Raw genomic sequence first — 16,061 nt, forward strand, 5'->3', positions numbered from 1 at the left:
AAGTTGTTTTCCTTTACATTATTATGGTCATTTTATAAATCATTCTCCTTCTTTTTAGTTTTTTAAGTTTTTTTGTAAGGCCATGGGGTAAAGTGACTTGCCCGAGGTCACACAGCTTGTGTGTGTCTGACTTGAATTTGAACTCAGGTCCTCCTGACTCCAGGGTCAATGCTCTATCTACTGCACCACCTTGCTGCCTCAAATCATTCTCCTTTTGTTCACTTCAGCTTGCACTAGTTCTTTCTAAGGTTTCTATAAACCTGTATTTTCACCATTTCATTATGGTATAATATTTCAGTATACCTATATGCTATAATTTTTTCAGTCATACCCTAATTGATAACTGTTCATTTTGTTTTTAGTTCTTTGCAGTAACAAAAGTGATATTATAAATATTTTGGTACATATGAATTCTTTCTCTTTGCTTCATTCCTCTTTGGAATAAATATCTAGTAATATTGTTGCTAAGTTTAAAGTTTTGTACAATTTAGTTTTTGATACTCATAAAATGTTTAACACCTAGAGTAGGCTCCTTTCTATGATGGATACAAGCTCTACAGAGAATTCATGGAGGACCTGGACAAAAATCACATATGATGACAAGATGTATATAGATTCTGATCTTTAATAGTGGAAGGAAAATCAGATCTCCATTGATATGTTAGAATAAACCTCCTGATATTATTTTTTGATTGTAAACTTCCTAACTTCTTATTTTAAGAGGGAGAAATAAATAATGATGAAAACTCAATCCCTCAGTTTCAAACAGAAAATAGAGCTTGCCTGAAGGAATAAAGAGGCAGTAATCCAGTATCTCCAGTCTTAACGTTGCCCTCTTAAATAGAAAATGAAATTCTGCCTCCAGCCTCCAAGGAGTGCTGACAACCAAGAACATGAATGAATAAATGAAATAAAGTAATTATTAATCATTTACTATGTTGCAAACATTTTATGCTCTAGAACTACAAATGGAAAAGAATAATACAATCCTTGTCTTAAAGGAACTCATGGCCTATTGCTGGCAGAGGAAAGGAATGGTGGCCAGGACTGAGAGATTTGATCAGGAAGTCATAGTATGGTGAGTAAAGAGAGAGAGAGACTAGAAATTCTTTTATTTATTTGTGTGAGTGAATGCATGTAGGGCAATGGGATAAGTGACTTGCCCCAGATCACACAACTACTAAGTATCAAGTGTCTGAGATTAAATTTGAGCTCAGGCTCTCCTGGCTCCAGAGTTGGTGCTCTGTCCACTGTATCTCCTAGAGACTAGAGATTCAAAGAAAGAAAGTCATTGTGCCACAGGACTTGGATAAAGTGGGAGAAAAATAAAGATATAGGGAAGATGCACAATGAGATCAGAGGTCACATTTGCCAGAGCTCTTTGATTATGGGTGTGCTATCCTTCTTTCTGGTAGGCCTAGAAGCAGCTGTACACAAATTAATCCCATCCTTTTCTCCCTTTCTTGTATTTTTCTTTCTGGCAGTCAGAACAATGCCCAGCTAGAGCCCTGACTCTTTTCTCTCTGGTCTCCAGCTAGGCTCAGTCATAATTATTTTCCCCTCCTCCTCTCTTCCTTCCTTGATCCCATCCAACTTTAGAGATGGTAAGCTCTGGACTTTGAGTCAAGTATGCCAGTCCCAGCAGGTCTCTTAGATAGGTATTAATTTGTCATCTGCCATGCCATGTGTATGAATGAATGCTTGTGTGTCAGCATCTTTGAAGTTATGAAGAATTAATCTTCTTAACTCACACTAGTCAGTTTTTGATAGGTACAGTTATATTGAGCTAGAAATTTTCCCTATGGTTCCTGTGATGCACCATACTCATTAAATAACTCCCTTTCCCCACTCTGTAATCTTAACAGACTGGTCAGGTCTGTTTTACTTAGTGAGATTCAGTCAGCCCAATCATTTATTTTCAATTTTATAAGAGATCCCAAATGTTGCTGGTTGCAATCATTTAATTAGCAAGCACTTATGAAGCCTCTACTTGTGTCAAACATTGTCCTATGCAACAGGAGTAGAAATAACAAAAAGTGAAAGATTTCTTGACAGGGTCCGTTGAATGAGTGAATGAAAGAAAAACTATTTATTAAGTATTACTATTTTACTGACACTGTGCTAAGGACTTGATATGCTCAAATTCCCATTATTAAATAACTCTGGTTTGAAAATAGTATTCTATATACAGAAGAATGATGTTAAATTCTTTATGTTACCTATAATAGAATACTTCAGTTCTTTCACACATTAGGACCCATGAAGTTTAAGACTATATTGTTCAAGTTTAAGATTATATTATCATGATATATTTGTCACTTTGAATAAAAAAGAAAGAAACTTGAAGTTTTGACTACAGACTATTTTTAAGGAGTTAAAGAATAGTGATAGTGGAATTTACCCTGTTAGGACAAAGGTTATTGGGATACTTGGTAATATATTTTGTTAAAAGGAAATTCTTCTATTCAGGAAAACCTTTTTAAAAATATACTCCTAATCATACCTTTACAATTTCCTGCAATATACCTACAAGAATATGCAAGCAAACAGTTAATTAATTCCATGAAAATTGAATGTTAGATGGAATGATATGACAGGGCATACTTAATTTAATAGAAACTAATTTAGAAATATGAGCTATGTTTCTGTGTGGCCAAAAGTCACTTCTTAAAAGATTAATTCTAATTAATTTTAAGGCCACATATTTTTATAATGTTAAAAAAACCCTTTCTGTAATCAAATCTCTACTCTTCACAATGCTGTCTTGACCAGTCTCCCTTATACACAGAAATGGTTGTACCTTCTGCTATATTAAAACTATTCAATGGATCCCTTTTGCCTTCAGAAGAAAGTTTAAATCATTTGCCTTAAATCCAAGGCCATTTGGGACTAAAACCCATCCTATGATTAATCATCCCTAATACACATTCTATAATCTCCCACCTTGAGGGTCAAATTATTAACCAAAATGCCTGGAATGGCTTCTTATAATCTTCCCCCCAAAGTGAACTCCCATTCATCCTTTGAAGTCCAAATCAAATGCCACTTCTCTTACAGAATTACAGAATCTAAGAACTGGAAGAAACTTTGAAAGCATTTAGTCCAACCTATCACTTAAAAAGAATCTCCACTTACAAACTTCCCAATAAGTCACCATCTAGCCTTCAGTTCAATGGAAAGCAATGGACATTTGCTAATCTGTAATAGGTCCTGGAGATGTAAAGGCAAAAATCTCAGGCAAATCACATTATACTAAAGGTTTGACATGTAAACAGGTGAGCAAATACATGATAATTTTAGGGTAGAGAATATTACTATTTTAAGGAACAGGAAAGGCTTTCTTACATATGAGCTAAGCTTTGAAAGAACTGATAATTTCTAGGAGGCTCAGATGAAGCGGAGTCTATTACAAGAATGGCTAACAGGCTCGGCAAAGAGTGGAGCCAGAATATGAAATGTAAGCTCGGAGAATGATAAATAGTACATTTTGATTAGAATATAAAAAATAGAAAGTTTGAATGGAGTAATGGGGAACAATTTCAGAAAATCTGGGAAATGCTTCACAAGTCAAACTGAGAACTGAAGGAAATAAAATACCAGTGAAGATTTTTTCATTTCTTCAACTGAACATTTTTAAGCATGGATGAGATGGTCAGATGTATGCTTTAGGAAGGTTATTTTGTCAGATTATTGGAGGATGGATTAAAGAGATATAGAATGGAAGTAGGGAGATAAAGGAAAAGACTATTTTAAGATTCTAGACAAGAGGTGATGGGCACCTGAATTAACCTTTTCTTGGAGATTTTTATTTGAAGGGATTTCAATACCTACTGCACAAATCAGTCCTACTTTTTGTTATCTTAATTTTTAGCAGAGAATTTCAACCTATTTCTCTTCAATTTCTATTACTAACTCCTAGTTCTACTACAAGAGTTCATAAAGAAAAAAAGTTGATCCTTCAACAAAATCAAACTTTCAGATTGTGGAAGGTGAACATCATCTCATTACTAATTCTTTTGATCTTCAAGCTAAACATCCATGTCCTTTCAAAAGACTTTCTGATGATATAATCCCAAGGCATCCGCTGCACTCTCAAGTTTATGTGTCCTTCCCAAAATGAAGTTCCCAGAAACTACATTCCATATGTAGTCTGTCCAGGTAAAACTTCTTCATTCTGGGAATTTTGTCTTTCAATGTCTCTTATTTCATTTGTTTTTGTTTGCTGAATTTTCATTCCTCTAAGCTATTGCTTGAGAATTTGAATTTTTTATGTAGGCAAGGACTCTACATTTTATTTCACTTCAATTTACAAGGCTTGGCATAATGTTCCAACTTTTTAAGATCCAGATTCTTTTCTTCAAATGTTACCTACCCTTCCTAACTTTATTTCAGTTATAAATTTAATAAGCATGCCATTTATGCCCTCATTCCTAAAGCCAATTCTAACTCTCCTAGTCAGAATTGATGCTTATTCCCTCAAATATCAGTTTGCCTAAATTATATCACTGAATCATTTACAATGCTGTTCTATAATTATTTGGATATATGTTACATGCCCCTATTAACTTTCATGTGAATACAAACCATATATTTCTGGACTTCACCAATAATTTCTCTAATATAGTGAATGTCTAGTGCAGGAACTTTCTCCACAGATGCACTCTACTTTGTAGGCAATGAGGGGTCAATGTATTTGCTGGGTTGCATTGTCCTGCTCCACAGTGGTGAGGGCAGTTTGATGAACGATTTGATCTTTTCTTTTTCCTTATCCAAAAGGGTATTATCAGGTTTTGCTCAAGTGAATTGGATCTGCAGGCAGAGTTCAAATCCCATATATCCTTCTATTATCACAGTGACCATGGACATGCCACTAATCTTTCTTGTGACTTAGTTATTTCAACTTAGGTTGATGGATTAGACAATGGAGTCAAAGTAAACAGAAACAGATACTTGTAGAGAACATATTGGGGCATGGACATGACTGAAAAAAAATGACTGAACAACAGGAGGCATACTGATTTAGAAAATCATAAGATTGTGTGTTGTGTTATATATTTATTTTGTTGAACACTTCCCAATAACCTTTTTTGTATTTTATTATTTATTTATTCATCCAAATACACATGTATATTTTTAAATTACAAAATTTCCTTCCAATCTCAATGACATTTCATTCTGGTTTGACTCACTGAAGGTATTTGCTAGTCTCTTGACCTGGAATTTGAAATTTCTAGATTAACTGATTATTCAGGTCCTACTAAGTTTTAAATCCAGAATATAATGACAATTTCAATTCAGACAATGTTTAATTCCATTTCAATGGAAGCTAGATGACACTGGATAAATATGCACCTGAAATAAGGAGGACAAATCTGAAAACTGGCTTATATATATATGACCTTGATCTAGTAATCTAACTTCTCTAAGCCTCCATTTTCTTATCAGAGAAAATTGAGGGTTGTTTTAAGGATCCAATGAATTAAAATATGCAAAAATGCTATATATAAGTACCTAGTAATAATAATAATAATAATAGCAGTAATAATAAGGACAATGTAATATGAAGAGGCAGCATGGAAAAATGATAGAGAGTTGGCATTAAAGCCAGGGAAACTAGAATTCAAGTGACACATTTGATACATACTGGCTGTGTGATCCTGGATAAGTCACTTAACCAATCAGTGCCCTAGACATCTTTCCAAGACTCTGAATTTTGGAAAAGGTGCCATTCCACATTGGTTGAGTTTTCTCACCCAAGCATACTCTATACCAATGAAATCATGGGTCCAATCATACTTAACCCATGGCAGTGTCTGACATATATAGTATCAAGTGCAAATAAATGTTTATTGATTGAGAATCTTTTTCAATACCATAAAGAGGAAGAAAGAAAATAAAATCTCATTGCTTAGAAAAAAATAGTTTCCAGAGTGGTATCCAGAAATGGGTAGTTTAGAAAAGCATGTTCTCCTCAATACTCATGAACATTAAAAAGTTTCTTTTGAATTATGAATCTGAAAATCTTTTCCCCATCACATTACATAATCTGACCATCTCCTAGGATCTAATCAAAGTTCTACCATAATGCATAACAAGTAAAACTGCCAATATACTCAGTATAGAAAACATCCTGATCCTTGTTTTTTATTTTAAAGATGGAATTGAACTCAGTAAAATCTACTAATTCAGACAACCATAACTTATAATATATGTTAAAAAAGAAATAATTCTGGCATTGAATCTTGAAGTACTCCATTTATCATTTCTCTATAAGGATTTGCTAAAATTTCCTGCTCCCCTCTCTATTTGAATTTGCATTCACTCTTGAGCTTGGCTATTGATTTGGTGCTTATTCTCAAACCTAGCATTTTTTCTCATTAATTTTTCCAATGATACTCTTTCTTCTTTACCTTTTCTTTTTTTCTTTAAGTTTTTTTGCAAGGCAATGGGGGGGATTATTAAGTGACTTGCCCAAGGTCACACAGCTAGATGATTATTGTCTGAGGTTGGATTTGAACTTAGATCTTCCTAACTCCAGGACTGGTGCTGGTGAATACACTGAAGTGTATACACTGCACTACCTAGCTTCCCCTCAATAATACCCTTTAAAACAATCCATCTGAAGTTCTGCTGAAATAAATCCTTTTCAAGATCTTAATAAATTTCCTTGGTGGGGCGGCTAGGTGGTGTAGTGGATAAAGCACCGGCCTTGGAGTCAGGAGAACCTGGGTTCAAATCTGGTCTCAGATATTTAATAATTACCTAGCTGTGTGGCCTTGGGCAAGCCACTTAACCCCATTTGCCTTGCAAAAAAAAAAAACCTGAAAAAAAATTTCCTTGGTCACCTCCTTGACAAACTATAGGCTTTCTCTGACAAGACTCATTTTTTGTGTCTATGAGAATCCAAGATAACAATCCCTTAATTTGCTATTCTTCTTTTGAAATGAGCTAACTGGTTTCCCCTATATACATAATTCCAAAAATTTTTGTCATAAGAATTAGATTGACAGATGCTATTTAGTAGATAGCTTGTTTTACTTTAAATAAAAATGATTTTTTTATAGAATCTCTTCCTCCTTCACTCCAGTCTAAACTCCCACAAATTTACTCTCAGAAAATCTGAGACTTTCATACCTTGAATAAAATATTAAAGCTATGTCATTACCTACCATTTCAACAAAATTAAGATAGATAGTATCTGGTGCTTGGGATTTATAAATGATCAGTGGTTTATTGGATGGACCATTTTTTTGCTGAGACTTAGAAACCATGGCCAAATGAAATTAGCATCACTTTCTCATAAAATTATACTCAATTTGATTGATCCTTCTAGGAAATGACATTCTTCATATTTATAGCGAGTAAGTATTTTTACAACTTTTCTTTTTATGGATAATTTTCTGAAAAGTGAAATTTCCTTCTGTGTTGTACCTGAAGACAGTTTATCAATTAATGGCTTCTTATATGTATAAAAGATCTAAGAGATTATCTGGAGGAGGGGTACTTCTTTTGTATTTGTCATAGACCCTTCTGGAAGTTTACTGAAACTGACGGACCACTTCTAAGAATAATATATTAAATTGATAAATTAAAATACTCAGGATTGATTACAAAGGAAATGAGTTATAATGAAATAGTTATTAAAATATTTCTAAAACAATTTCAGGTTCCCCATATTAAGAACACCAAGTACTTTTCTACACAGATGAGGAAATTTAGGGTCAATTTGTTAAAATGGATTATTCAAGTTTAAATAGCTGTTTATTGGAAGAGATAGGGTTTATGCCCAGGTCTTCTGACCTGTTCTGTCACTTTATGCTGCAGCATATTTTAATTCTAGGCACTAAATTTGGTATGCAAAGCTAACCAAAAGTTTAATGTATTGTTAATGATTTGGTTTATGCACCTTTTTAAATGTATCTTGTTTTAATGTTGATCTCTATTTTTTCTTTGCTATGTAAGATTTTCAAAACAATGAAAAGTTCAGAGCTATCTCTCCTGTATAAAGCACTGCTGCTTCTGCAACGATGATGGCAAAGTGGGCAGAGGGTACCAAAAATCATTCAGTCTTTCATACATTACTATTTCTTCCTTGTCCAGAGATCAATGAGTGATCATATCATTGGTGGGCTTAAAGCATATCAATCTTGGCTTCTTTGGAGAAGTAAATAAGGAATTGTCCAAAGGCAAGAAGAGTTGTTTCTGTTGTGATCAACTTATATTGCACTGTACATGATAAGAATTATTAAGAAGTCCACAATGAGGGGTGGCTAGGTGGCTCAGTGAATAGAGCACCAGCCCTGGAGTCGGGAGTACCTGAGTTCAAATCCAGCCTCAGACACTTAATAATTGCCTAGCTGTGTGGCCTTGGGCAGGTCACTTAGCCCCACTGTCTTGCAAAAACCTAAAAAAAAAAGTCCACAATGAAAGGAAGGGCAGCTAAGGTGACATCTTCCCAGGCCTCAGATACTTGAAACTCATTAACTATATGACCTTGGCCAAATCACTTAATCCTGATAGCCTTACATCCAGGGCTATCCATCTCCAGTCATCCTGATTCATGACTCTGGTGGAAAAAGTGAGACTGGTGACTTAGTACAGCACCCCTCATGTAAATCCCATTCGTGGCATGTCATGGCATCACCTCCCTGATATTAAGGTCTTCTTTGAGAACAAAGGGCAGGCATCATCTTCACCTCAATGCAAAATGAACATAGAAATATTAAAAATAGAAATGTGGCTAAAGGTTAAGTAGTGAGAAAGGTCAAAAAGTCTTTGTATCATAAATGCCTTTATATCATAAATATTTCTATACCTCTGGTCATAGTAAGTTCCAAATAATGATAGAGATAAGGACCCTTGATTACAGTACAGAGAATTTTCAGGTAATTAAACACCCTATGTGTGAATATAAACACATATGTACCTTCTATACAATTTATAACCTTTAAACCTAATTTAAAGCACTGAGATGGTAGGTCTGACCAATGTCCAAAGTTAGTATTACACTACCAGCATCCAAAGGCAATGTTACAAATGTGTTACTTGAACCCAATATACATTATATATTTATTTATCCATTACAGTATACTGCCTCTCTTTTTTAATGTAATTTTATGTATTTTATGTATTTCCTTCCAAAGTTAAAATGTTCAAACCAGTTACTTTTAAAACTAAGAACAAAATAGTCATTGGACATGTGATTTCATTGTTAAAGGACCTCATTGATAAGAGAGGAAACTCTGCCAATGCAGTTCAACAATCTTTGCTGCAAGTTAAAGAGTTGCTAACAGTATTTACAGATATATGCTAGGAGTAACACAATTTTATACATATCAAAGATGGTTTCTTAAATACCCAAAAAAGTTAACTTAACCAAACATTTGGGGAAAAAAATCATGGAGGTTATTTTTATTGATGAAAGATGATCAAGAAACCTCCATAACAACTAAACTATATATCTCATTTCCCCAATGGGACTTGTAAAAAAATATTGTGCACACATTTGGAGGACTTTTATAAAAAACAGATTTTCAAAAATGATATTCTATAGAGAACTATATTTTTATACAATTTACTGTAAGTTAAAAATACAACATTTCACTGTACTTTTAAAAATTAATGAATAAAGTCTTTTGTTCATCAAATACCACCTTAAAATAACTCTTCCAAAATATCTCCCCAGCATATGTTGAAGCTATGCATGACTCTTTTAAAGATACAACAACAGAAATAACTTTGTTTAATGACTATTTGATTATAAATGTCAAGCAGGCCATTAAAAAGGAGATATATGCTCACCAAAGTTATTTGGCAATGTCAAGAAAGATTTCCAGTTCAGAGTGAAAATTGAAGAGGATTCATTTTGTACTATAAGATGCTCTAAATAATCTGCCTTGCAGAAAATATTGTGCTGATTTCCTGAATCCCCAGAATATTGCAGAACTTCCTAAATTAATTTAAAATTACTCAGAAGAGTTTAAGCTAACTTGCCTCTATGAATAAAACCTTGTGAATGAAAAATTCCTATTGCATCAACTGTGCTATGAGCTTGTCCCTCAGCATACATATCTTCTAGATAGACAAGGAGCTAAGTATAAAATTGGACACTTGAAAATAAACAGGTTGGATTGTTTGTGCAGTGCTTTTAAAGATTTCAAATTTCTCCCTGCAAAAGACTCTTCTTTATATCATTAACTAATGGGAATTTACTAAGCCCTTCTTTTGTGTCAAAGGCTAGGCAGACTTAGATATAAAAAGAAAATTAAAAAAGCCTTGCCTACCATAAGGATACATTCTAACAGAAAAGTAACAAATGTATCAATCTGCACATAATAAAATATATAGAGTTGATGGGAAGTAATCATAGAGGGGAAAGTATTGATGGCTAGAGAGTCTGGGAAAGGCTTCCAGGTAAGATGGCACTTAAAATGAGTCTTAAAGGAAGTCAAAGATTCCAGAAGGTAATGGTTAGGATGGAGAATAATAGTTTTTGATGATGCCATATGTTTTTAAAATATACAATACCACAGCTTCCAAAGAATTTAAGTTGTACATCATCAAAAGAACAAGGGAAACATGTATAAAGAATACATAAAGACTGTGGTATATGACCAACAATTAATTATTTAAAATATATGATATAAACTACATTAGGACTGAAAGATAAGAAAATGACATAGGATAGTCATGGAAGGAGGTAGAACTGATTGATAGCTTGTGGGCTTCATTGGTACCAATGAAAAATCAAGAGTCTTAAAGAAAGTCACCAAAGCATTGATTCAGTTTTCTGCTTTGGAGATTTTATGGGAAGGGAATTGACAAAAATCCTACCAATTTTGTAGGCATGGATGAATTGTAATCTATATCATGGGACAAAAGTATTTACTTTCATTGATGATATACACTCTGTTGAAATATTGAACCTCTTAGATTACCTTCATATATTTTACTGGTTTTACTTTAATTACAATGATTGTTTTGTTGTTGTTCAGTCATTTCAATTGTATCCAATTCTTCATGACTCACCCAATTTGGAATTTCTTGGCAGAGATGTTGGAGTGGTTTTCTATTTCCTTCTCTGGCTCTTTTTTAGAGGAGAAAACTGATGCAAACATGCAAACATGTTCATACAGTTAATACATGTCTGAGGCCAGATCTGATTTTAGGCTTTATCCACTACAGTGGATACACTAGGCCTCATGAAGATACTGGCTTCTTAAAGACAGTACACGAATCAGTTTTAGTAGTTACTAGCAAGTTCGAAAGACTTCACATTGAGCATGTTACCTGGCCTGTATGTCTCTCACTGCAGATGATATTCAGAAAGACTCATCACGTGAAGAGTAGGATGGTAATTGGTTTTATAGTCATAGCATCTTTTAAAGGCATAGTTAGTTGTAAACAATTTGAAGATTCCATCAATGGAGGGAGTTAAGAATCTTCACCTATAAAATCAAAGATTGTTGAAATATTGAAATTTAAATTCAACCATATTAGATATTTACATTTTTTTACAAAGCAGGATGCCTATTATATTTATTACAGAGCTTATGATACATTTCACACTATCCTTGCCTTCCTTGTTCTTTATTCAATGATATTACCAAAAGCCAGTAACTCTCCCCTCTATGTTTTATTCTCCAAGCTAAATAATCTTAAGTATTAAAATTTCCACCTCCTCTCAACCTACTGTTTTCTTCTCACCAAAATTCTTAATCCTGCTCTTGAAGTAAATTACCTTATCTATAGGTTTTATTTACTTGATCTGCGAAATGAGAAGACTAAAGGAAAAAGGATTTCTAAGATCTCTTCTAGCTCTATGATCTGATTCTACTTAGAATAAGGAATGACCCTCTAATTTCTCTGGCAAAATGAAGTCCTGAATGAGAAATTTCCCTCTACTAATGGAAGTCACCACCATCTATGCAAGTTATAGACTTAGAGAACTATCTAGAAGAGACTTATCCAGGGTGACCTAATCAATATATGTTGAATGTGGGATTTGACCTTTGGTCTTCCTGACTTCAAAGCCACAATTTATCTACTATGGCCTGCTAATGGTATAAATCCTCATTGGAAGAAGCTAAACATGGCACTCACATAAGTTTGTGATTATTTCAGATCATACAGGAATGGATAAATGAGTGAGAGAATAAACCATTTTTAAGTCCTTATTTCATGTCAGCCACTGTGCTACCTTTTGGGAATACAAATAGAAAATTGGGATAATTTTTGTCCTAGAGCAATTTACATTCTAAATCTTATTCTATTCCCTTCTTTTATCCCTAATGATGGAGATAACATCTATAGGAAAAAGGAGTTTTAATCTGGGGAGTCATATGTTTTGATCTATAGGTCAACTGATTGATAGAACCTTTACAGAAACAATTATCATATATGTTTGATTACTGTGCCTAGAGAAAGAGATGAAGCAGGGAGGGAATGGCATAAATTAGGTTGGCAAGATACCTCAGGTGGATAGTTGGATATCAACCACAGTCTAGTCAAGGGCTGGCTAGATATGGTGGCCTAGATGAGTTTAGACTTATTCACTGAATAAATTATCTGAGTCCCAGAGCAGGGCATGCTTTCTAAAGGACTCAAGGAAGCTGCAATTCCAGGTCAGGAGAAGTGCTTCTGGTTGCAGAGAAGATGGCTCCAAGGATTTGGATGCTTCATTTTTTAGGACCCACCATATGAATACTACACATAGGTTTGCATATACAAACTTCCATGCAACTAATATAGGGCAGATTTTCATCATAATTTTCTGTCCCTGATGATGGGATTTCTGTAGACCAACCTATATCCCTTTACCCCCCCTCCAAACATAACTAAGACTTTCAGAAAGGGGTCTATAATTTTGAATACACAAAACAACTACACAATTTCCCTTTACCCAATAACTATGCTGGTGATTATCCAGGATAGAAATGCACACTCACTTCATTTACACCACTAGAACAGTATTTTATCATAGGGTGCTTCAGACCATCAAATTCCTTAAGATATCAGGTTGGCACTCCAATTCTATAATAACCCTTCAATAAGTTTGAGGAGAAGCTGATCAAAATCATCAAATTTGGGATATGATTTATAGAATTAAACTTACTATATTGAGGCAGCTTGGTGGTGCAGTGCAAGGAGTACTAGATCTTAAAGCCAGAATAGAGTACAGAATCTTAAAATCAAAAAGATCTAAGACCAACACCTCTCTAAAACACTTTTTAAACATGAGATTCTGAACAATAACTAAATTCTTTTTCATTCAATTTTTCCTGGAATATAAAATGAGTCCTATCCACTCAAAATAGCATCTACTTCATAGGAACAGCATTGCTGTGAGGCTAAAATAAGTATAAATGGAAGATATTTTACAATCTTTAAGTTCTTCATAAATGTTAGTCACTATTATTGTGTTTTTTTTTAAAACTAGCGGATAAGGGGCGGCTAGGTGGCATAGTGGATAAAACACCGGCCTTGGAGTCAGGAGTACCTGGGTTCAAATCCAGTCTCAGACACTTAATAACTACCTAGCTGTGTGGCCTTGGGCAAGCCACTTGACCCCATTTGCCTTGCAAAAAAAAAAAAAACCTAAAAAAACCAAAAAAAACCCTAGTGGCTAATATATAAATATGACTCTGGATATATCTTGGGAGAGATGCTTTGTTTTGTCTTTTTTTGTTTTTAATAGCATGTCATTCTGTATCCCTGAGCTCTTATAAGATTGTGACAAGAGGGTTGTTTTGTTGTTGTTTTTTATTATTGTATTTTAAAAAACATTCCACTTCTGTTTCCCAGAACCTGTGAGCTTCTCTGTTAAGAACTGCAGACAATTGGCATCTGTGAAGGCTCAGAAATAGAGATTAGCTAATAAAGATTTTTAGCCAGGCTGGGTGGAAGATGGGATCAAATATAGGATGCCCTCAATATCAAAAAGGTTTTGAATATATATTTCCTTCAGGGCATTCAGTTGCCTGCAAGTCTCTTACTTACTTACTTACTTACTTACTTACTTACTTACTTACTTACCCATCTCTTACTGGCAACTCCCCCTTCCTTTGCCTTATAACTTTAATACTGAGACATCTCTCTGTCTCTCTGCCTCTCTATCTCTCATTCAAAGGGAGATTAACAAGTATTAAAGGGAATTTTTTGAGGTCAAGTTTAGCTTTTCTTACTGATTTTACTTTAGAAAGACAAATAGAAAAAGAGGGACAGTGAAAGAAACACACAGATAGAGGTGGCAGGGGGTAGGGCAGATTTAGAGTAGTTCTTAAAATCTGCAAAGTTAAAATGTGACAGGGGTTACCTCAGAGTTAACACAGCTCTGTAAAATCAGACTAGAAGTGATCCAACCACCTCTGAAGACAGTTTTCACCAGCAATAATTTCCCCATCTAGATTAACCACAGGAGGCTAACTTTCCATTTCCTTCCAGCTACAGAATAGAAGCTATAAACAGTCTTAACACAAGATATCTGGTCTCTGAGCTCAAAAATGAGACACTGCTACAAAGGATCAATACTAAAATTGGAAAGCAACTTTGACACATGTGAATTGACAAGATGGAGAGAATACTCAAGATTGCAGATGCTGAGGCCCTTTGGATAACAGATGTTCACCTCTATATTACAGGTAATGTGCAACATTCCTTTATACAGTTATATTTTTTCCCTTATTGCAAAAATCAGTCCAGAATCCCCACACAGAAGCCACTAAACATCCCTAATTTACACATATAACTAGTGGCCCCCAAATCTTTATTCTTTCTTATACTGTAGTCTAAATTTTCCAAAGTCTCTCTCCACAAGTCACACTCAACTTTCATACCCTTTCATCCACTCCCATTACCTGAGACTTTGATTCTTCCTTCTGTTACATCTATAGAAATGTGAACAAGCTTCTCTGCATATAGACACACACACACACACACACACACACACATACACACACACACACACACACAGACATGAATCATCTCATGCCCTGATTATTATGGTTTTAGTGTGAGAATTTACACCTTGCACCTAAAGTAAAGGCTTAATTTATTGTTATGTCAATTGTTTAGTCTTAAGAAAGTGATGGAAAAAATTAAAATAATGCAGAAAACATTAAAATGTATCATTGTACATTTTTTGAAATGCAGTTATTAAACATTTACCAGCACCCCTGGCCTATTTTTCATCTTTTCTCTTCTTCCTCAAGTCCTTATTCTCTCCTATGTACCTGATCACTCTCTAGGCATTCCTATTTCCTAAAAATAACACTAACAGCTGAAACTCTATGTATTGTGGTTTACTGGTTGCCACAGAAAATCTTGTGTAGAAAAAGGAGAAAATTTCTCTCCATCAAATTTTAAAATATGCAAAACAATATATTTTTAAAGACAACTAAAAAATCCACCTAACATGGAGTCATCATCTCTGTAAGGTTAATCTTATATAAATATAATATCAACCAGTGCTAACTATTCTATAGTTTCTTCCCAATCTTCTTTTAAAAGAATTTTTTTATTTTGTTTAAAAAATACCCCCCCCACACCCACATGCAAAAGCATTGAAAAAAGCAAGTTACTTGGTGTAGGCTAAAAATATGTAGCCATGAAAAACATTACTACAATAGTCATGGTTGGTGGTTCTTGTACTTTGTTATTAAAGAAGACCAAACTGATCAGTCCAAAGTGAGCTCAGAATGCTCTACCATAGGTTGGGCACAAACGGTCCATGTGAACATCTGGGGTGGGTTCTCTAAACTTACAGATGTCATATTTCCTGTGAGCTGCTTCAATTCTGCCTTCCTCATAGACAGCAGCACCCTCAATGATGCGGGCACGCCATGCTGGGTGGTCTTGTGCCAGTGTCTACCATGCTGTGCAATCAATTCTAAAGTTCTTAAGAGAGAACAGTGTCCCAGGATCACTTCTCCTAACTCCCTTGTGAGCACTTGCCCTGTATGAGTTCTCCATAGAATAGTCTTTTTGGCAAGCATAAACCTGGCATTCTAACAACATGACCAGCCCATTGTAATTGCTCTCTCTGTAATAATAGTGGAATGCTA

This window comes from Macrotis lagotis, chromosome 1 (genome assembly GCF_037893015.1).
Source record: "Macrotis lagotis isolate mMagLag1 chromosome 1, bilby.v1.9.chrom.fasta, whole genome shotgun sequence".
NCBI classification, from domain to species: domain Eukaryota; kingdom Metazoa; phylum Chordata; class Mammalia; order Peramelemorphia; family Peramelidae; genus Macrotis; species Macrotis lagotis.